At 33.9% G+C, this 24,850-nt stretch overlaps 1 long non-coding RNA gene across 4 annotated transcripts in view; it reads left to right on the top strand.

Annotated features, from left to right (window-relative positions):
* LOC140611666 (uncharacterized) overlaps nucleotides 1-23,119 on the top strand; it is a 212,324-nt gene extending 189,205 nt beyond the window's left edge. For 2 of the 4 annotated variants that reach the window (XR_012012775.1, XR_012012777.1), the window contains exons 4-6: nucleotides 6,792-6,967; nucleotides 8,592-8,629; nucleotides 22,365-23,119. This is a non-coding gene — a long non-coding RNA (uncharacterized lncRNA). The remainder of the gene's footprint in view (nucleotides 1-6,791; nucleotides 6,968-8,591; nucleotides 8,630-22,364) is intronic. The other 2 variants (XR_012012776.1, XR_012012778.1) reach the window with 2 other exon arrangements.
* The last annotated feature ends 1,731 nt before the right edge of the window (nucleotides 23,120-24,850 follow it).

The following is a 24,850-nucleotide window of genomic DNA, read 5'->3' as shown; positions in this document are numbered from 1 at the left end:
AGTCTGTTTCCTCCACTTCTTAATGCTATGACTTACCCACCTTAGTAGGCCTTGAAATTTTCATCACTACATACTAACATTGGGTAGCCAACCTTTCTGGAATCAAAGGCTTCTTGCATTTTTCCATTGCCTCTTTTAACATAGAAAAATAACTCTTTAGGAAGTATGATTCAGAGGTCTGAGAGACAATCCTGTCCACGGTGCCAATCTGATCTCACACAAAATATAGGATCGTTGAAGAAGACTCATGAATCAGAAATCTTGTTCAATATAAAGCTTTAATAATAATTTTGAGGATACAATAATGAGACCTTAGTTAAGTAGGGAAAGTCCAGTCAGCTGGTATAGAATCCAGGCCCTTTCTTGGTCATTTAATGAGCCCTGTCCCATTGTTCTAGACTTAATATCTAAGTAAAAAGTTCAGTTGCCTTATTTACACAGAAGTGTTTTGTTAATCACAAAATGTCCCTTTATACGCTTAGATAGCGGCCCACTTTATTTGATACTTTCCTGAAAAACATGTGTCTTTGATTCCTGGTTTGGTTATCACAAGCAATTCTAGATGACCCTGCATAGTCTGCTAAACACACTTTATAAAAAATCTCCTGCTGTTAAAAACTATTTAGTTTATTTTCAAGGAGCCCTGCATTAGTATATTTACAAATTAGACCAATCGCCTGCCTTTGTTTCCCTCTAGGAACTTTACCCCCACAACTGACCCATCAAGGAAGAGAATTGATGAAGAGGTGCGACATTTCTCTTGCCATTCTTGATTCTCCATCTTCTGTAAATAACTCTCATACCTGGTCTAGCAACATGTTTAAGGTTGGCCATTTTATTTCTACTCATATTTTGGTATATGTCAAAAATTTCATCATTATATATTGACTGGAGATCACACACTCTTTATTAAACGTGAGATGCAATGAAGCTCAAAACCCAACTGATTCCACCCAGTGTTTCTCTTCAATCCCTGTCCTCATCTATATTCCTATTGTCACTGTTGCAAGGAGCGCTTTCATAAATTCACATATGGACTAAGGCATTGCTTTAAAAATAACTTACTTTAATTTTTTTTAGATTTAACTCCCTCAATCTTTTCTTTACTTTCATGTAATTCTGAGTATTGTAAACTGATCATCTGATCATCGATCCCAGGTTCAACATCCTTAACTATCGGTCCATTTCATAAATAAAAATTTAAGTCACAGTTCTTATTTCTTCTCAACATGCATTAAATGATCATCTCTACAAAAGATTATTTGCTGTTTCTGAATATGCTTTATTATTTCATACTTTAAGCCCTTCAAATATTCTGTTCCATCCTTGGTCATCAAATAAACTTTTATCTCCTAACCATGACTCACTTGACAAAACTATAGCCTTGGTTTCATGCATGTCTCCACCAATTCTAGAATTGCTTTCATGTACCTGAATGCAGTTGGAAGAAAGCATACAACTAAATCATGCTGTTATTTCTTTAAAACTATGACCTTGAAATAATGTTGCCAAAGAAGCCCATTATTCTTCCATAATCCATCACTTTCTTTCTCTCATATAATATTAATTTGTAAATTGCTTTCTCATTTCAGACCTCTCACATCTTCCCCAATCTCATTGCCAGCCGATGATCGTGTTTCTTATGCCACTGGAAAAAAAATAAATAAATAAGCAATCAGGAGGAAAAGTACTCAGGCTCCCATCATCACATACATTTAATATCAGTGTTGTAACTCACATAGTATTTATTTATTATATTGCAATAGGACAGTGTTTCTTTTTTTTTTTTTTTTTTTTTTAGGACAGTGTTTCTTAACATAACTTCCATTGACATAATGAGCTAAATAATGCTTTTTGATCATGGAAGGTGGGAGCTGTCCTATGCATTGTAGGAAATATAGCAGCATTCCTGGCCTCTCTGTTTTTGAAGTACCTCATTCACAAGTTGGGACAATTGAACACAAGTTGTCACAAGCTGGGACAATTAAAACCCTCTTCAAACATCACAAAATACCCCACTGGAAGACAAAATTACCCCCTGTTGAGAACTATTGACAGCAGAGAAATATCCATGCTCTTACCTGAGCCCAACCCCTTACAGAGAGCCTGCTCATCAGCTCTCTGTGACTACACACAGACCTCTTTCAAGGAATGCTTCCTTGTGCTTCACATAATCATTTTTTTCCTCTTTACTGGATCATTTCACAATCATACAAATATGCCATTAGTTCTTCCATCTAAGAAAACAAAAACCAGTGAACAACTAAAGACCTTTGGCTGTCACATTTTCCTTGCCAGCTACCACTAGGGAACTTAATCCCTTCTTTATCAAAAATTTTCAAAATAATCATTAAACACACTCCCTGTATTTGCTCATTGCACCTTGTCTTAAATCTCCTCCCACATTCTAAGTAAGCTTCTGTCCATTCTTTATGGCTCTTTCTCTTTCTCCCTTACTGATCTAGTAGAGGCATTTGATACAACTTATCACTACCTTATCCTTCACCAGCTTCCTGGATTTCTTATTACTTCTCTAGTCTTTCTGTCTTTCTCTCTCGGTCTTTTTCACTGGTTTCTCCTTTTTTCCCCCCACAACTCTTAATCTTGGAATGCCCTAGTTCTCAGTACTTGATTTTCACCCCCTCATCTTTCTTTGCACTTGCTTCCTCGGTGATCTCACTCAATCTCACGGCTTTATATGCAATCTAAATGCTAATGACTCCCAAATTTATATTTCCATGCCTTATCTCTATCCTGAATTCCACACTCATAAATTCAGTTGCATCTTTTACATTTCTACTTGAATGTTATGATTATAATGAGTCTATTTTTCCTCAAATTCATTTCTTACTCTTCCTAGCTAAGTTCATAACACAGAGGCCCTGACTAGTGGAGGTTGTATATCTCAGGATTTTATGAAGTCTGGCCTACAGGTAGGATGTGACAATGGAGATGTTAGATGAAAAGCAGGAAAAGGAAAAATCTAAGCATTCTCTCAATCACTCTCTGTCATAGCGTCATCTCTAATAACAGCTGCATTTTTTCCATGACTCTGGCTCCTACACAGGTCAACTTTTGGCCAGCAATCTCTATCCTCAGCTCCAGTAATGTGGTCTCCTATCTTGGCCTCTCCATCTAAAGATGGTAGCAACTTCTTCTTGCTGATTCCAAATTCTGGGTTGCCTTACAATAGTTGCCTCATTGCCTTTTTTAAAAAGTCATTTTTACTCCCAATTTTACACTAATTCTCTTTGTTTTAAATTCGTAATGATTTCTTTTTTAAAAAAGATTTTTTTTTATTCATGAGACATACACACACACACACACACACACAGACACAGGCAGAGGGAGAAGTAGGCTCCATGCAGAAAGCCTGACGTGGCACTCAATCCTAGGTCTCCAGGATCAAGCCCTGGGCTGAAGGCGGCGCTGAGCCACCTGGGCTGCACTTTTCTTTTCTTTCTTTCTCTCTCTTTTTTCTTTTTCTAAAGGAAAGGGATATAGAAGATTTTACAGGATATATTAGAGGGTTACAACTCTTCTGTCCAATTTAACTGGATGGAATTTAGACACTTCATTCTTCACTTCTCACGTGGAACACAATCCTCTCCCTGAGGAGCATAACCCAGATTTTCATCCATTATACATCCAGCACAAAATCTTGAATTTCTAGGTGATGTAAAATAGTCTCTATCAGGTTCTGAAGTGTCCCCATTTGTTCCAGGATATTACCTTCCATATCCTATATGAGAACAAGGGCAGGAAAATCACAAAAAATCTCATTTAGAAAGGCAAGAATAGGAAGTACATGGGAGCCACTGGGCTTTTGATAATTATGAAAGGCTCCTGGGCAGATAGTTTGAATGATCTATGTATTACAGATGAATAAGTCCTTTGGTTAAACTGTGTTTTTGTTTTCTGGGAAAAACACTCATACAACAGTTTTTTGATACCAACCACTTCCCTCTGTGAGGGAAGAATGGACAGCTACTTCCCATCATCTTTGATGATCGTTGATTTAAGTTACCACACCACCTACTTCCTGATTGTAAGACAATGCCATAGATTTTAGCTTTTCATTACAATAGTACTCATTCCTTCCAACAAACTGGTATTAATTGAGGTGGGCTATGATAACAACTAAGTACTGAAATATCCATGTATGCCCTAGGAAATGTAAGAGGAAAGCTTGAAAATGGCTTGCATGACTTCTATCCATATTTCACTGGCCAGAACCTGCTCACTGAAACAGGACATAACTGCATATTTATCATTCCACATTACCCCAGCCAGACACACCCCAGTCTTGGACTTTTCACTCTGCTTAACATACCACTTTCTTAGTCATCAATTTCGACTCAGCTTACTTGGGTAAATAGTTTTGACTTCCATCCAATTTTCACTTAGATTATTGCTAAAGACTTTTATCTTATTTCCTTACCTCAGGGTCAAACTTCTTTGATCCTTTGCTTTAATGTTGCCCAAATTATTTCTTGAAAATTACCAATCTCATCCAATCAATCCTCTGCTTAAAACTATTAATAGCTTCTATTGCCTGAGCCATAAATTCAAATTCCTTTAACTGGAGCATTTTATATGAACTAGCCTCTTATCTACTCTATGTCTTTATCTTCACCTAGTGTAATCCCTGCCTCATACAGCATAAACCTGCTTAGTTCAGTTTATATTCACACCCTACTGATAAAGTCAACATATTTTTGCTATGTTCTCTCTATATTCCCTCTATTTTTAATTTAACAGTAATTGCTACATTTTATTTGCTTATATTATCTTTCATCTATATTCACTTCAAACTCTGTAGGGTTTTTTAAGGCATACACTTTGTTCACTGCTTTATCAATACAGGAAGTCTAGGGAAAGAAGAATGTGCAAAAAAATAAAAACATGAAATTTTACTTCTAATTGATTATCAATTCAAGGTTTTTATGTTTTTTTCTCTATGAAATCTATACTAGATTTTACAGTTTTATTATATCACTATATAATAATGTAGATTTATTGAATTATTTAGTGTGGGTGTGAAAATATGAAAATAAAAACAAAGTACAATAAAAGGAAGATATAAAAAATTGAATATTTTAGCAGATACAGATACAGATACAGTGTCTATATACAGTGTTTATAGTACTATATTTGATAAGAGCCAAAGACTTTGTGACACTTGATGAAATAAATTAAATTCTAAAATCTTGTGAGGAGTTAATTCATGGCAGCAAAGACCAATATTACATAGATATATCTAATGAGTAATTATATTGAATAATATATTTATTTATATTTTAATTGCATAATATCTTTCTTTTAGTATCTTTAATAAATGACATTAAACTTATACAAATAAACTTATACAAATATAATAGGCACCATAACTCAGGATATATAATCTGAAATGTGCATACATTTATAATAGCATTATTTAGAAAGAAATGATCAGCGTATATTTCTGGTTTATAGATTGATATTTACCTAAAAGTTTATTTTTGTTTTACATCTCTTTCAATTGCAACAATTGTTATTAAACAAATGAAAGTTCAAAATAATATTTTTAAAGTGAAATAAATATGTTTAGTAATAAATAATGAGAATAAGAATTATGCAGGAGGTTCTAAACTTTACAAAAATTATATATGCCTAACAATTACACTTTTGAAATTATGTAAATGCTACGTAGCTATTTTCATTTTTCTGGATTTAGCATTTTTTATTTTATTTATTTATTTACTTGTTATTTGATAGTATAAATTGGCCTCAGTAGTCCCTCGTTTTATTTATTTAATTGAGTCCTTTGTGCCTGAAAATGTGCGGATCTGTGATTTCTTTGCCTAAGAGATATGTTTACATAGTGAGAGATTAGGCCTTAAAAAGACACTGCCTATATTCAATTTTAATTTTGTTTTTTGTTGCAACATGCTGCTAGATATTTTATCTCGTAGTATTCTATTTCTATCATTAATATTTAATTAAAATACCTCACCTGTAAGACATAGTAATGGAATGAACACGTGTGAGCACACACTCCAGTTTAAGAATGAGAACTGTATCTATAACTTTGCAGCTACTTTTCATTCATTATCTGCCACAGGGAGGCAGATATACTCTTGAATTTTTTGTTTGGAGTTTGCCTATTTTTCTTAATAAATAGCATGTAGTTAGAGGTCTATTATTGGATCCAAACAGCCTGTATTTACATCTTGTTGCTCTCATTTACCAGTCCCTTTTTTCAATCTATTCCTAAGATTTATCCATGGTTCCTTTCAAGAAAAGTAATTTTAGAAATAGTGAGAAGAAAATTAATAAATAAATAAATAAATAAATGAAATAATAATTTCATTGCAGAACAATGAAATCTAGTGTTTTACAGACAGAAATGAGAAGCTGAGGTTTACTTAAAAATTTCCCTGACAGAAACCCAAAATCTGAGATCACAAAAATTCAAATACTCATATCTCTTTCTGAAATATAACCAGGAAATTATCATTGATGACCCTTTCATCATGTTGATATGTGACTGTTAAAATGCTGTTTGAAATATCTCAGAGTCCTAAATAAGCAAATATGTCCTAAAAGTACCAAAAGAGGCAATAATTTTAAATTACAAATTCTTCCCACTAATTCTTTGCAAAATGAGAAGCAGTTGTGTGTGTGTGTGTGTGTGTGTGTGTTTGTAAAGTACATTCAACTGGAAAATAACTGAGTAGGACCCGAAATGTATATTTCATTATACAAATAAGGAGCCCAAATTATCTATCTCATTCTATTGATTATCTCAGGAAAAGATTATTAATCTCAGATCAAGGGATATGTACAAAACACCATGGACTATGGGAAGTAAAGAATGTCTCACGCATGGCTACTCAATAGGCTATATTTTGAAAGAATGAGACCTGACCTGATGATGAGCATTGCTTTCTTGCAAATGGAGTTTCAAGCATAAAACTGAAAGGAGGTAAGTATGATCTTAATGGCGTTTTCACTTTTAAAAATATAAAAAATCAAAAACAATCGGAAAAATTAAAGCACAGATGAAGAAGGTCCTATGTTTATCTTATTCATAAGCCATGTCAGAAGCCCTACTTGCAAAACAAGGAATAAACTGCTAAGTGTTAGAGCTCCTATGGGAAATATTTTTTTAGCAAATACTGTTAGTAGTGAACTTGGAATCCAGACAAACCCGATCACCCTCATAGGTAAAACTTAAGAGAGACATTATTTGTTACCATATTCATCCTTTTCAGTCAACAAACTGATTCCTATGAGTTTTATTGATCTCGTCATTTATCTCATTAACATTATTCACCAGAAAACAGGTCACCATTTTCTCCCATCTCACCTATGCAATATTCATTCAAAAAGTCTGTCCACTTCCACACTTGTTTACATGTAATTCTTTTCACTTTTGAAAGAACCCCAATTAGTCATTCCATGCTAACTTAATTATGGCATTTTTGACTAATTGTAGGGTGAATCTGGAAGGTTCAACATTCTTTTAACAAAGCTCCAGAAGCAGAAAGACATGAGGTGGAATAGGGGTGGAAATGTTAAGTTAAAAAAAAAAATTCTCCTACACTAAATAAATTTACAAGCAATCAAGTGAAACCTTTCATTGAATGCTAGCTACTAGCTACTATGCTCACCTTAACACATCTTGATGAAATTTCACATAACTTGAAAATTTCATATTTATGTCATCCAGGAAACACAACTAATCCAGAAATGAAAATAATAATTCTATGTTGACCACTGTGCAGTAAACCAAGAGCTTTGTCAAAATTAGATCAAGAGTATGATCCCTGGGTGGCTCAGCAGTTTAGCACCTGCCTTTGGCCCAGGGCATGATCCTAGAGTCCTGGGATCAAGTCCCACATCAGGCTCCCTGCATGGAGCCTGCTTCTGTCTCTGCCTGTGTTTCTGCCTCTCTCTCTCCCTGTGTCTCTCATGAATAAATAAATAAAATCATATATATACATATATCAGTTGATAGAATTTTTGGTATTATTTTTTCTACATAAGTCAGTGAAAGCAATCAGAAGGGTGAGTTTTGAATGTCTTAATTGATCTTTGATATTTAAGTTTGGGAAAAATATACTTTTATCTTAAATGTAGTTCTTGGCAAGTGGAGAAATACAAATGCCTTAATCCTTATTTTTATTATAGTATTAGGGTTTCTCTGAATAGTTATTGATATGTAGACATTTTGGAATTTTTCATAATATTCCATATCATTCTGCTTTTTTATAATTTATATTCAATTAATTAACATATAATATACCATTAGTTTCATATGTAGTGTTCAATAATTTATTAGTTGTGTATAACACACAATGCTCATCACATCACCTGCCCTCCTTAATAGCCTATCACCCAACTACCCCATACTCTACCCACCTCCCCTCCAGCAACCCTCTGTTTCCTATAGTGATGAGTCTTTCATGGTTTCTCTCCCTTTCTGATGACTTCCCCTTCAGTTTTTCCTTCCTTCTCCTATGATCCTCTGTGCTGTTTCTTGTACTCCACATATGAGTGAATTGTCTCTCATAATTGTCTCTCTCTGTTTGATTTATTTTGCTCAGCTTAATACCCTCCAGTTCCATCCACATTGATGTAAATGGTAAGTATTTATCCTATCTGATGACTGAGTAATATTCTATTGTATATATATATATATATATATATATATATATATATATATAATACTTGTGTATATATATACAATATCACATTTGTATATTACATTTCCTTTATCTACTCATTTGTTGATGGACATCTTGGGTCTTTCCACAGTTTGGTTATTGCAGGCATTGCTGCTATGAACATTGGGGTGCAGGTACTCCTTCAGATAATTACATGTGTAACTTTGGGACAAATACCTAGTAGTGCAATTGCTGGGTCATGGGTAGCTCTATTTTTAACTTCTTGAGGAACCTCCATGACATTTTCCAGAGTGGGTGCACCAGCTTGCATTCCCACCAACAGTGCAAGAGGGTTCCCTTTCCTCCATGTCCTCACCAACATTTGTTGTTTCCTGTATTGTTCATTTTAGCCATTCTCACTAATGTAAAGTGATATCTCACTGTGATTTTGATTTTTATTTCCTGATGCCAAGTGATAGGAAGCATTTTTTCATGTATCTGCTGGCCATTTGTATGTCTTCTTTGTCAAAATGACTGTAGATATCTTCTGCCCATTTCTTGACTGGATTATTTGGGGGTTTTTTTGGTTCTAAGTTCGATAAGTACTTTATAGATCTTGGATACTAGTCCTTTATCTGATGTTTATCATTTGCAAATATCTTCTCCCTTCGTAGGTTGCCTTTTAGTTTTATTGACTGTTTCTTTTGCTGTGCAGAAGCTTTGTGTCTTGATGAAGTCCCAATAGGTAATTTTTTGCTTTTATTTCCCTTGCTTTTGGAGATGTGTCTAGCAAAAAGTGGCTGCAGCTGAGGTTGCTGTCTGTGTTCTTCTCTAGGATTTTGATGGATTACTGTCGCACATTTAGGCCTTTCATCCATTTTGAGTTTATCTTTGTGTATGGTGTGAGAAAAAGATCTAGTTCCATTCTTCTAGATGTGGCTGACCAATTTTCCCAGAACCATTTATTGAAGAGATTGTCTTTTTCCATTGGATATACCTTCATCCTTTGTTGAAGATTAGTTGACCACAAAGTTGAGGGCCTGTTTTTGGGTTCTCTATTCTGCTCCATTGATCAATGTGTCTGTTTTTGTACCAGTACCACATTGTCTTGATGATTATGGCTTAGTAATATACCTTGAAGTCTGGCATTGTGAGGCCATCAGCTTTGATTTTCTTTTTCAACATTTCTTTCACTATTTGAGGTCTGTACTATTTCCATACAAATCTTAGGATTATCTGTTCCAGCTCTGTGAAAAATGTTAATGGTATTTTGATAGGGATTGCATTGAATGTGTAAATTGCTCTGGGTAGCATACACATTTTCACAATATTTATTCTTCCAGTCCTTGAGCATGGAATGTTTTTCCATCTCAATGTGTCTTCCTCAATTTCTTCATAAGCATTCTTTACTTTTTAGAGTACAGATACTTTACTTTTTTGGTTAGGTTTATTCCAAGATATGGTTTTTTGGTGCAATTGTAAACGGGATCATTTCCTTGATGTGTCTTTCTTCTGCCTCATTGTTAGTGTATAGAAATGCATCTGATTTCTGTGCATTGATTTTATATCCTGCCATGTTGCTGAGTTATGTGAGTTCTAGCAATTTTAGGATGGAATCTTTGGGTTTTCCATATAAAGTGTCATGTCATCTGCAAAGATGAGAGTTTAACTTCTTTGCTGATTTGGATGCCTTTTATTTCTTTTTGCTTTGTGATTGCTGAGACTAGGACTTCCGGTACTATGTTGAATAACAGTGGTGAGGGATGCCTGGATGGCTCAGCAGTTTAGTGCCTGCTTTCAGCCCAGTGTGTGATCCTGGAGTCCTGGGATTGAGTCCCACATCAGGCTCCCTGTGTAGAGCCTGCTTCTCCCTCTGCGTATGTCTCTGTCTCTCTCTCTGTCTCTGTCTCTCTGTCTCTCTCTCTCTCTGTGTCTCTCATGAATAAATAAATAAAATCTTAAAAAAAAATAACAGTGGTGAGTGGTGAGAGTGGACATGTTCACTAAAAAACTAAGAGTTTTTTCCCATTGGATGATATTTGTTGTGGACTTTCATTGATGTCTTTTATGATGTTGAGGTATGTTTCCTCTATCCCTGCACTGTGAAGCAGTTTAGTCAAGAAAGGATGCTGTATTTTGTCAAATGCTTTTTCTGCATCAATTGAGAGGATCATATGGGTCTTGTTCTTTATTTTATTAATGTGATATATCATGCTGATTGATTTGTGAAAGTTGAACCACTCTTGGATCCCAAGAATAAATACCACTTGGTCCTGGTGAATAATCCTTTTAATGTGCTATTGGATTCTATTGGCTAATATCTTGGTGAGTATTTTGGCATCCATGTTCCTCAGGGATATCAGTCTTTGATTTTCCTTTTGAGATTCTTTGGTTTGGAGATCAAGATAATGCCTTATAGAATGAGTTTGGAAGTTTTCCTTCCATTGCTATTATTTTGAAACAGCTCAAGTAGAATAGGTATTTATTTTCCTTAATATTTGGAAAAATTCCCCTGAGAAGCTTTTTGGCCCTGGACTTTTTGTTTTGGCGGGGGGGGGGGGGGATTATTGTTTAAATTTTCTTGGTGATTATGGGTGTTCTGATTTTTTATTTCTTCTTGTTTCAGTTTTAATAGTTTATAAGTTTTTAGGAATGCATCTACTTTTTCCAGATTGCCTAATTTGTTGGTATATAATTGCTCATAATATAATTTCAAAATAATTTGTATATCCTTGGTGTTGGTTGTGATCTCTTTAATTCATGATTTTATTAATGTGGGTCCTTTCTCTTTTCTTTTGATAAGTCTGGCTAGGGATTTATCTATCTTATTAATTCTTTCAAAGAACCAGCTCCTAGTTTCATTGATCTATTCTATTGTTCTGGTTTCTAGTTCATTGAGTTCTGCTTTAATCTTTATTATTTGTCTTTTGCTTAGTTTAAGGTTTATTTGCTGTTCTTTCTCCAGCTTCTTTAGGTGAGGTTAGCTTGTGTATTTAACATTTTTTTCTATTTTTTTAGAAAGAGTCTTATATTGCAATGCACTTCCCTCTTAGGATTTTCTTTGCTGTACCCCAAAGATTTTGAACAGTTGTATTTTCATTTTAAGTAATTCCCATGAATTGAATTAAAAAAAATCTTCTTTAATTTCTTGGTTGATCAATTCATTCTGTAGTAGTATGCTCTTTAATCTCCAAGTGTTTGAGTTCCTTCAAAATTTTCTCTTGCAATTGAGTTCAAGTTTCAAAGCATTTGGTCTGAAAATATGCAAAGAATAATCCTAATCTTTTGGTATGTGTTGAGACCTGATTTGTGACCCAGTATGTGGTCTATTCTGGAGAAAGTTTCATGTGAACTCGAGATGAATATGTATTCTGTTGCTTTCGGATGGAATGCTCTCTATACACCTGTAAAGTCCATCTGATCTAGTGTGTCATTCAAAGCCCTTATTTCCTTGTTGATCTTGTGCTTAGATGATCTGTCCATTGCCGTGAGTGGGGTAGTGAAGTCCCCTATTATTATTTATTATTCTCAATGTGTTTCTTAATTTGGTTATTAATTGTTTGGTGTAGTTAGATGTTCCCAAATTAGGAGCACAAATATTTATAATTGTTAGATCTTCTTGTTGGTAGACCCTTAAAGTATGATATAGTGTCCTTCTTCTCTTATCAGAGCCTTTGGTTTAAAATCTAATTGGTTTGAAATGAGAGTTACTACCTTAGCTTTCTTTTGAGGTCTGTTAACATGATAAATGATTCTCCACGCCCTCACTTTCAGTCTGGAGATGTCTTTAGATCTAAAAGGAGTCTGTTGTAGATAGCATCTGGATGAGATTTGTTTGTTTGTTTGTTTGTTTATCCAATGTGATACCTGTATCTTATAACTGGAGTGTTTATCTCATTTATTTCAGAGTAACTATTGAAACATATGAATTTAGTGTTATTGTATTACTTATTTTTGTAGAATGTCTCTGTTTCTTTCTGGTTTATATTACTCATGGGCTCTCTTTTTGCTTATAGGATCCCCCTTAATATTTCTTGGAGGGCTGACTTTGTGGTCACGTACTCTTTCATTTTTTGTCTGTCCTGGAAGCCCTTTATCTCTCCTTCCATTCGGAATGATAGCCTTGTTGAGTAAAGTATTCTTGGCTGCATGTTTTTCTGTTACTACTTTGAAAATATCATGCAAGCCCTTTCTGGACTGCCAGGTCTCTGTGGATAGGTTTGATGCCATCCTAATGTTCCTACCCCCATAGGTTAGGGACCTCTTGTCTCAAGTTGCTTTCAGGATTTTCTCTTTATTTTTTAAATTCACAAGCTTCCCTATTATATGTCAGAATGCTAACCTATTATTATTGATTTTGGGAGGGGTCCTCTCTATCTTTTGGACGTTAATGCCTATTTCCTTACAGATTAGGGTAGTTCTCAACTATGATTTGCTCAAATATACCTTCTAGCCCTCTCTCTCTTTCTTCTCCCTCAGGGACTCCAGTAATTTATTTTTTTCCATTTTATTACATTGTTATTCCTGAAGTCTCCCTTCATGTTCCATTAGTTATTTTTCTCTCTTTTCCTCAGCTTCCTTCCTTTCCACAAGCTTGTCTTCTATCTCACTTACCTTCTCTTCTGCCTGATTTACCCTAGCTATTAGAGCATCTAAGTTCGAATCCATATCTGTTAGAGCACTTTTAATTTTGGCCTGATCTCATTTCTTCACTAAGAGTCTTGTATGCTTTTCTCAACCTAATTAGTAACTTTATAATTGTTATCCTGAATTACATCTCTGACATTTTACTTATGCCTATATTGATTTGATCTGTGGCAGATAGCATTTCCTCTCGTTCCTTCTTTCGTTGTGAATTTCTCCTTCTAGACATTGTGTCCAGAGAAGAATGGATGAATGAGTGAGAACTATCAAAGATACGAACCAAGATCCAAGCAAAATACACCCTAGACAAATGCAAAGAGGTCATAAACCAGAAAAGAAAATGGAAAGTGAAGAAAGAAACAAATTAGGGAAAGAAAAAAAAAAAAAAAAAAGAGGAGGGTGGGAAGAGAGAATATGACCTCACAGGGTAGAAAAACAGGGTGATCCACTTGTTCTTGGGTATATTTTGGTCTGTGTTAGAAGATATTAAATCCTAAATTGTAAAGAAAGCAATTATGTATATATATATTTGGGGATACCTGGGTAGCTCAGTGGTTTAACGCCTGTCTTCCACCCAGGCATGATCCTGGAGTCCTGCATTGGATTCCCTGCCTGGAGCCTGTTTCTCTCTCTGCCTATGTCCCTGCTTCTCTCTCTGTGTGTGTCTCTCATGAATAAATAAATAAAATCTTTTAAAAAAGAGATTAAAAAATAAAACAAAATGGAATAGAGTGAAAGGAAGTAAAAATTGAAGAATATATCTATAAAATGTAAATGCTAAAAAAGACTGAAAAACAAAGAGTTGACAAAATAAGAAACTAGTTGAAAAGAGAAAAAAAAAAAAGAAATGGAAAATTTTAAAGTGGAAGATAAATGACTCGTGAGAAAGAATCTAAAATTCTATACACTATTTTCCCCTAGCGCTGGAGTTTTACTCTCCTGAGTGGTCCATAAATTTGCTGTCCAGTTGTTCTTCCAGTTGATATTCTGGGAGAGGGCCCTGCTGCACTGATTCCTAGGTATCTTTGCCTGGGCAGAGTTCACTGCCATTTGCAAGGATGCTGGGCTCAAGCTGTTATTGGTTATTCTGTGTGTCTTTTGTTCCCTGAAGGTTTTCTGTACCTCTTTCTAGGATCAAAATAAAAATGTCCACATTCAATATCCAGCCCCAGTGTGAAAAGGTCACAGTCCCCTCTCTTCAATAAAGCCTCAGGAATAAAGTCTTCACTTCTGTGTGCCAAACTCTACAGACTCCTATGGTGCATGTCCACACTGATCCTCCCAGGGAAAGGCCAAGAGTCACTGCTTTCCTCTCTTCTGCAGGGCAGTACCACACTGCGAGCTCTCCCACAGCTGTGCAGGCACCTGCTCTATCCCTCTCAGAGGAAGGTGGAGGGTCCCCCAGCTCCTGTTCTTTGCACAGTCCCCATGTGGAGAGCAGTCATCCAATCTGGTGGTGGCTAACTGAGATGAGAGCCAGCTTCCCGCTCGCTGACCCTAACCAGTTTCCCTGCTCCAGTGTTTGTGAACTCTACTGGCTGAGGCACTCCCATTCTTTCTGTGATTCCAGTGATCTTGAAATCATATTGTGTCACCTAGAATTCCACCCTATATCACCACCTGAGCACCTTTTCGGCAGGGATATCTCTCACTGGAACCAATTTCTAAGGATTCTGATTTTGCACTCCAGTATTATATCACATTCCAGTAGTCAGCTTATTAAGGCTCCTTCCCTCCACCATTTATCTTCAGATATATCCCTTCAGAATAATTTCTCCACATGTCTTACCTTGCAAAAAGTGGTCACTTTTCTACTTGTAGAGCTCCAGATACTTTTTCTTACATCTCAGGTTGAATTCTTGAGTGTTCAGAATGATTTGATAGTTATCTAGCTGAATTTAAGGGATCAGATGAAATGAGATTCCCTATTCATCCACCTTCTTGGCTACCTCCATCTAATATTCTATTTCTTTTGAAGAAAATTCAAAGTAATCCAGATAGAAAGATATTCTTAGAGTTTTGTTATTTTTAAGTATCTCTGTTCAGATAATCTTTAAAAATCAGTATCCCAATAATGGCAAAAGTTATAAATATATATATTTAATAATATATAACACATATAAATACATATAATATATAATATTTAATATATATATGTATTCTACATAAGATATTTATTAGGTTTTCCAAGAAGCTAACACAAAGCAGTTTTTTTAGTTATGTAAAAATTTCATGGGGGAAGTTCCTGCTAAGCATTTAGGAGAGGAAGCAGGTATAAATACAAGGAATCCTTAGATAGCAATGATCAGTGTGGAAGGAAAAAAGAAAGAATTGAAACAAAATATTCTCAGCCTTCAGCACAGTGGCAGTAAGTTTTGGTCAGACCAATGAGGAGTCTCAATTCAAAGTCTAATAAGAGTGCCACTATTCCTAACAACAGGTCCCCCACAAGTACCCCAACATGCTCAGTCCTTGGCCAGGAGCATCCTGAGGAAATATGGCCCCAGTACAGTGCCATAATCAGAGATTCCACCACTGAGGCTTCCTGTGTCTGCCATCTATGCTCCCTGGAGCAGGAGTTCTAAGTGGCTATTGCAGATAAATATCTTATGGAAAAAAAAAAAAAAAAGAAAAGAAAGAAAGAAAAGCAAAAACAAAGAAAAAACAAAACCTGAAATAATAACTTTTAACACCTATTAGATGACAGGAATATTATGTTTGATACTTTCTTAAATATTTAATCATTATCTATGATATATATATACATATGCATGCATAGTTTTCTCGCTTTAGTTAAGAATGCTTCAATAATATTAACATTGCTTTTTTTATGTAATCCTGATTCTCTTTTTAAAAATCAGTTTAAATGGAGAAGCTAAAATATTCAGCTTTAATTTCACCAGTAGATTTTTAATGTTTTGTAATCATAATGTTTAATTTGTGCTGTTCTTAGAACTTTAATTATGAAGCTAAATTGTACTAATACCCATTAGGTACTTCTTAATTGAAGGCACATCATATGTCTGATGTGGCAGTACTAATTGGTGTAATTAAATTCTAATATGCATCAGTAGCCTAATTTTAAAAAGTGAATAAAAAGCAGATAGAAATAAGTCAGTTCTTGAAACTGCATAGCTGTAAAATACATTAATGCATTTGCATTTGTAACATACACATTTATTCAGATCAGACCTCCCATCAATTATATTCCAAATTAATTTCACCAGATAACTTGAAATAGAGAGTAAGAAGGATTGGTCAGGTAAATATGTATGCGACTTCAAAAGGAGCAGCCATTAAGCTCAAGAAGAACAATGCTTTTCTCTCTTACAAATTATTCTGTAGGGCAAACCCTGTGAGAGTAAATACATTCCATTTCATAATATGTTTTGGGTGAAATTACAACTGGCTTGCAAATTACATTACAGGGTTGTTCAAGCAGGAGGTGAATTAGTGGTGAGTTCCTGCCCTGCTAATAGCTTCCAAAACACAACAAGAAAATATTTTTTACATGTTCCAAATGTTCACTTATTTTTGCTTTCAATTTTTTTAAAGATTTTATTAAAGATTTTATTTGTTTATTTCACACAGAGAGACAGCACAAGCAAGAGGAGTTACAGGAATTGGGAGAGGGAGAAGCAGACTCCCACTGAGCAGAGAGCCCCATGAAGGGCTTGATCCCAGGACCCTGGGATCATGACCTGAGATGAAGGCAGATGCTTAACTGATTGAGCCACCCCGGTGCCCCTATTTCTGCTCTCAAATCTTATTTGTTCAGTGACATATATACCACGGAACAAATATAAGTCATATATATATATATATATGTATATATATATATACATATGTATATATATATGTGTGTGTGTGTGTCATATATACATATATATATGACAAAATAAGTTGATTAATTTTTTAAAAGATTTTACATATTTATTCATGAGAGACACAGAGAGAGAGGCAGAGACACAGGCAGAGAGAGAAGTAGGCTCCATGCAGAGAGCACAATGTGGGACTTGATCCCAGGACTCTGGGATCATGCCTTGAGCCAAAGGCAGATGCTCAATGGCTGAGCCATCCAGGTGTCCCAAGTTGAGTAATTTTGAGTACATATTTATTTTGGTATTTCCACCTAAATCAATAACGGAATATATATTTCTATGATCAAATATCATGGACTTAAATATGGCATTAAATTATAAATTATTTTAATGGTTTTATTTCAGGAATTCTCTTCTTAGAAAAATCTTTTTTATTTTGAAAAATAATTCGTATAGAACTTTTTATTCAGATGTAAATAGAGATCCGGAACATAAATTTCAATCTCATTGTCAATTTCACTCACAATCAGTCAAATTACTAAGTATACATATGAAGTACATTTTCTCTTTTTTTTAGTTGTAAGAATCTATAGATTTATCTATTTGGATGCGGGCTTACTGCAGACTCAATGTCTGCATTACCTGTGTAGTCACACAGGACTCCATGTGTATATAATGACTTTACATTTGGTTTAATACTTGGCTGTCATTATTTTGAAATTCGTAATTGTTTTTGAACAAGGCAAAATATTCATTTTCATTTTGCACTGGGTCCCCCAAAAATATAGAGATAGTCCAGTATTTTCTTATAAGCAGACATTTTGGGCAGCCCGGGTGGCTCAGTGGTTTAGTGCTGCCTTCAGCCCAGGGCCTGATCCTGGAGACCTGAGATCGAGTCCCACGTTGGGCTCCCTACATGGAGCCTGCTTCTCCCTCTGCCTGTGTCTGTGCCTCTCTCTGTCTCTGTCTCTCATGAACAAATAAATAATCTTAAAAAAATAAGCAGACATTTTAATATATTTTAACCTACTGAAGACAAGGAAAACTAATGTTTGAAAACTCAAAAGGAGGATTTTTTAATTTTTTTTAATTTTATGTATGTATGTATGTATTTATTTATTTTTTGTTTTTTAAAGATTTATTTATTTATGATAGACATAGAGAGAGAGAGAGAGAGAGAGAGAGAGAGAGAGAGAGGCAGAGACACAGGAGGAGGGAGAAGCAGGCTCCATGACGGGAGCCCGACGCGGGACTCGATCCCGGGACTCCAGGATCGCGCCCTAGGCCAAAGGCAGGCGCTAAACCGCTGAGCCACCCAGGGATCCCCAAAAGGAGGATTTTTAAGAGCATTTTACTTTATACAGGTAATAAAAATTAAAAAATAAAAGATAATACAACCATTCTTAAAGTAATTCAATATTCTTAATTTTGGAAATATAGTAGTTCACTTAAATTATGTTTGCATAGAAAAACACTGATTACTTTGCTATGGCACATTGAAACATTGACAATAATACATTTCAAAGGAGATATTTAATAAATTCATGTATAGTAAAAGTTCTTAGTTCTCTCACAGCTATGTGGAAGGAATATTTTTCTCTGATTTTTAAAAATATCAAAGTAGTTCTAAACTTGTCAGCGCTTTGATGCTGGCCTGAACAACATACTAGATCTGGAAACCAACAAAACACCACACAAAACCACCTTATCTCAGTTTACTATTATCAGTGACTTGTGAAATTCTGGAAGAAAAAAAAAATTAAAGCTGCATTATAATGTCCAAGATATTTGAAAATGAAGAAAGTAATACATGCTTATAGAAGTGGTATTACTGACTTAAAAATAAATAAGTATAAACAATTAGCATAATTATTAAGAAGAGATTTCTTAGTAGCTGATTGTTTTACTATTGTTTCTTACTTATACGCCGCCCACTTCATAAGCATATGAAGATAGCATTCAGAAACATAATAACTCCAGGTAAATACATCAATCCATTAATAACATTACTCAGTTTAAATGAGAGTAAAGATAAGATGTTGACGGAAAAATAATTCGAAGCCAGGAACAAATAAACACACAAAAAAACAGAGATTTCTAATAATTTCCAAACTTAAAAAATAATCTTTATTCCTACAAGAGAAGGGAAATGTTTCATGGACATATTTTAGAGATGGGAAATCCAGGACACTGATTGGAATTAAACAAATGTTTAATGTAAGCTAGAGACAAGACTTCATCTTTGAATAGAACACTCTTTCCAATAAGCCAGTGATTTTCACAATTTTCAAATTTTCTAACATATTTTTTCCAAACCATATTTAACCTAGAAGAGGAAACAAATAAAAGACACAAAATTAGAGCTAATTTTGTTGAATCAGGATTGGCTCCACAGAACACAAGAAATGATTACATTAGGCTGAACATATGCAGAATTCCTACAATTTTCCATGCAGTAGACAAAATCTATAAATACTGTGAAACAAATAGAATGTTAAACACAATATACTTTCATTGTCTTTACTTAACAGACTGGTTCCTATTAATCCTTTTCATTTAATAAAGCTTAATTTATTAATAACTAAGAAAAATTACAAATGTAACAAAAAGATAAGAAAAATACCTGTAATCCTAATTTCCAAGTACATGAATTTGGGTAGATGTAATACTAGACAGTATTTTGTGTGTCCTAGTATTATGAAAATTTTCATTAAGTAAAGTCCTCTTAAGCATTTTATCTTGAATGATGTTCCAGAATGTGGCAATTCCTTGAGTCATTGGAAAAATTCCTGAAGCCATTAAAAATATTGGATGAAGTATTTTAAAAGTCACAATTTTCTCTTTTCCCAAAGAAACTGTCATGAATGAGACTCTTTGTCTCATATTCTGGTTCATCTCTCACTTTCATGTAATTTATTACTATATTTTAATCAGCACATGTCTGTGCAACTGCACTAGCACCAATCTCCTACCTTCCATCCCACATCAGAGTGAGTATTCATGGATGCATGTACTAATTAACCAAATCTTTCATATTTTCTTTTTTTAATTTTTTTAAATCTTTCATATTTTCAATGAAAACTGAGATCCAGTGTGCCTGGAAAATATAACTTCAATAGTTCTTTCAGCGAGGTGCTATCTTTTGCCATCCTAGCCTCACACACCTAATGAAGAGGTTGGTTATACATCCATTTGGCATTCATTTTTACTGGCCAGGCTATTAGTGTTCTTTCTGCAAACAAACAAATACACATTGCAAATAAATTGTGCCTGTTTTTTGCTTATGACATTTATCCATCTCTACCAAGCCTTCTACTTCTGATTGCTCTTTCCAACCATTTGATCTCTTTCCATTATGACAATTTTTGCTTTTGGCTTTCAAAGCCCCTGTTATTCACCATGATCTTGACAACAAATTGAGAATTCCCCCAAATCTTACCCTTCAGTTTCTTGACCACCTCACCTATAACAACTTTTTCTTCTTTCTTCTTTTAGAAAGGTATTGTTTCTTGTTATTTAAAACATATTTTGATTTTTCAAAAATAATTTAAAATATCTCACCCTTCTATCATCTCTACCATCTATATCATTCATCAACACTTTTTCAAGACCTGCACTAGTACACACTTTTAATCTCTTGAAGATGAAACAGTCGATGAACTCCGTTATTTTGTGTCTCTTCCTTAGTGTTTTCACTATTTCTTTTCCCACCTTGTTCAGGAAAAAATGTGTATGCTATCATTATCTTACTCAAATGATAGGGATTATTTTTAAACAAATTTTTATAGGAGGAATCTCAGAAAGTGTTTCTAAATTCAATCCTTTGCTTTAGTCATTTTCATGTTATTTCTTTCATACACATGTAGTTGCCTTACACATGCAGTGAAACAAATATGCTTTGCTTAGTTCAGTTCAACCCAATCCTAATATTATCAGTCCATATTATACTGAAACTTTTTCATTTTTCTAGATTGTAGCTTTTGCCATTCTTTAATATTCATTCTCGACATGTCGGTCACATCTGTGGGAAAACACACCTGCTGCATGATCCTCTTCCAACAGTATCTAGATATTGCTAAACACTTGTGACTTTTTGGTTGAGTATTTCCTTTTTTTTTTTTAGTAGAAAATAATTTAATGTTTTAAGTATATTTTACAATATAATCAAAGAGCATTTTCAAAATCTTTAGGAAGGTTAAAACTATGTCCATTATTTGTGACATTGCCACAATAAACTCAGATAAAGTTGGTGTTTTCTTCTCAGTTTCAAATCTGATAATCACAAAGAATTGTTATCTGCATTCTATTTATTGACTCAAAGAAAAATTCTCTATATTAATGTTGATGTCATTTTATAAGTCTCTACAAGATTGATTTAACCAGAAGATATTTTAAATCCCGACTAGGAAGGGACCAAAATTCACATGAACTCGTTTCAATTCAGTAACTTGGAGCAAATCAAAGTATAATTACCTCTTTAAGCATATATTCAAGGCCATTCCCAAGGCATGTTGGTGGTAGAAACAAAATATTTATCTGAGTTGGTCTTGCTTGTTAACTTTCTAAGTGTCTTCAGTACAGTAATTAAAATTTCATCTAAGCTCAGTTGTAAAGGATCCTGTAAGGTGACATTTAATTCTTATGTTGCGACCATGATAAGTTATATTGATTTGTATTGGAGGTCTTCAAAATCATTTTCAGAGGTTCATGACAAAATGGCAATATTTGAGAAAAAAGAAAAAAACAACCTTGAAGTTTAAAACAGTATCCTATTCCTAAGTCTAGAATTGGTTATGTGTCCTTTCAAGTTGCTTACACATGCTTTTGTTGAACTTTTTCATAACTGATTTTTCTTTACTCCAAGGCCATAAATAACCTCTTATATACAGTCTGTGAGCTATTATTTTGATTTTTTTACATCCATAATTAGCATTGTTTGATTCTATGACACAATGTGTTAGGAGCCATTATAGACTAATATGATTTTTTTAAAAAACTTTGTATGCTTTCTTATTATAAGAATACTGAGTTATTCATGTAAAAATCTTTCCTCTATAATCTCACTGTACAAAATAAAATATAGTCTCTTTATCAAAAAATATTCTAAATCAGTTTCAAAATATTCCCCCAAATCATACAACTGTATTTTTACAGTAGAAAGCTGTTCAAAATTACAGCTAAAAAATTTATCTCTGACTAATCAAAAACAATTTAATTCTAATTCCTAGTCTCTCTCTTTTTTTTAAAGTAAAGTCTATGTTCAAAGTGGGACTCGAACTCATGACCAAGATGAAGAATCATGTTCTACTGACTGAGCCAGCCAATCATCACAAAAAGTGGAAATTGTTGACAGCATATATTGATTTTTTTAAATGTAAATTTAATACGTATTGCATTATTAGTATTATAATTTTGAACACAGGGCATTTTAAATTTATCTATACTGAGATTTCATTCACATCAATAATTTGGGGAGATTTTAAGGATTTTTAATTTTTTTATAAACACTTTCTATAGAGGTCCAGTGTGCACACATATTTGGTATGTTTTTAGTGGATCCCTACTGAGCAAAATATTTTAATTAATTAATTAATTAATTAATTAATTAATTAATGTTTTAATATTTTATTTATTTACTCATGAGAGATACACAGATGAGACAGAGACACAGGCAGAGGGAAAGCAGGCTCCTCGCAGGGAGCCCGATGTGGGACTCAATTCTGGGACTGATATCATCATGTCCTGAGCCAAACACATACGCTCAACCAATGAGCCATTCAGGGGTCCCTGGAAAATATTTTAATAGATCAAACCTTTTACTTATTTCTCATTGCTCTTGGATATATAATTTTTTAGCCTTGAAAATCTAGAGCAAGTTTACAAATCTTGTTCTGATTATGCACCTCTAGGTGTTGATAAATAATTCATGATGCAACCAGTATACTTGACGAGTCTGTTTACTTTGCACTTATATTAATAAATTTATGTCAGTGTTTGCTCCAATTTCAATGGTTACTTGATTTTTACTTTTTAATCTTAATTTTGAACTTTACTTAATATTGTGTTTGTGTGATAACTTCTGGAAAACACATATATATTTTCTCTCAAGTAATACTATACAATTTAGAGACACAAGAATCTAGCAGCATTTAATTATAATACATAAAAGTGAATATTTAAATATAGATGATGGAAATATATTGTTTTTACACACCAAATATAAACCATGTTATTTGGGTTTAGTTCACTTTTTTTTTTTTAATTATTTATTTATTTATGATAGTCACAGAGAGAGAGGCAGAGACACAGGCAGAGGGAGAAGCAGGCTCCATGCACCGGGAGCCCGATGTGGGATTCGATCCCGGGTCTCCAGGATCGCGCCCTGGGCCAAAGGCAGGCGCTAAACCGCTGCGCCACCCAGGGATCCCTGGGTTTAGTTCACTTCCTTGAGGTTATTTGTTTGTTTCTTTGAGGTTTTTATTTTTTAAAAATTTTATTTATTTATTCATGAGAAACACACACAGAGAGAGAGAGAGAGAAAGACAGAGACAGAGACATAGACACAGGCAGAGGGAGAAGCAGGCTTCATGCAGGGAGCCCGATGTGGGCTGGACTGAAGGTGGCGCTAAACCGCTGAGCCACCAGGGCTGCCCATCTTTTGAGGTTTTTAAATTCAAGGTATTGTAATACCTATTTGGAATTTATTTAAATAGTAATTTATTTTATATAGTTTCATATATAGGAGGCTCTACCAATTAATGAGAAGCAAAATAAAGATTTCGGTTTATGAAATATTCATTTTATACTCTTTGTGATACACTTTGTTCAAATTGATAGAACTTTTGGAAAATTGTAGAACTTTTCTGAAAAATAATGATAAATTTCTAGTGGGAAGAAAATTGGATATGAAGCTACTACATAAGGGAACTTTTTCAGTAACTGAAACTGGTTGGAACAGTATCAAATTCCCAATTATTTGTTCATGTAAATATTGTCTATCTATCTATCTATCTATCATCTATCTATCTATCTATCTATATCTGTGAAATAATGTTATAAAATATTTAAATGTATAGGTACATTTTGAGAGTTAATTTTTCAACCCATTAAGCAGAGAGGATTTTAATATATATGATTTACAAAAATTCATCGGATCTCATTACATAAGTTGTCTTTTAAAACACAAAACATTTCTTTATGTTTTTAATGAGGTAACAAGTGAGTATTCACAAATTCAAAATTCCCCTTTTATCAGAAAATGTATTTTAAATTTTTATTGCTGAAATAATATATAATTTGAGTTAGTGGTTATTCTAGTGAGGAAATATGTTTCTTCAGGACCATGACATGCTATCTTGCATACAAAATCATCAAATAAATGTGGTCTTTGCTGATAAATTTTTACCTGATTATTCAATATATTTCTCTCAAAAGAATGGCTAAATAAATGAATTAAATAAGAGTTTAATAATTAGATTTAGAATGAATATTATGTGCCCTTAGTGCATACTTTTGATTTTTCAAGTTTAATCATTGCATAGAAAAAATTTGATTTTTTCTTTGGAATACAAAAACCGAGTACTTAGTCATGGATACATTTGTTAATGACTAAGATACATTAGTATACATTAGTATACTAAGATACTAGTATACATTAGTATACATTTTTAATATATTTATTAATATATTAAAAAAGAAGTAAAGAAGCAATACAATCACTTTTTAATATATACA

The sequence above is a fragment of the Canis lupus genome, chromosome 20 (genome assembly GCF_048164855.1).
Source record: "Canis lupus baileyi chromosome 20, mCanLup2.hap1, whole genome shotgun sequence".
NCBI classification, from domain to species: domain Eukaryota; kingdom Metazoa; phylum Chordata; class Mammalia; order Carnivora; family Canidae; genus Canis; species Canis lupus.
Note: the sequence above shows the minus strand (reverse complement) of the source record. Positions and strands in the feature narration are given on the sequence as shown.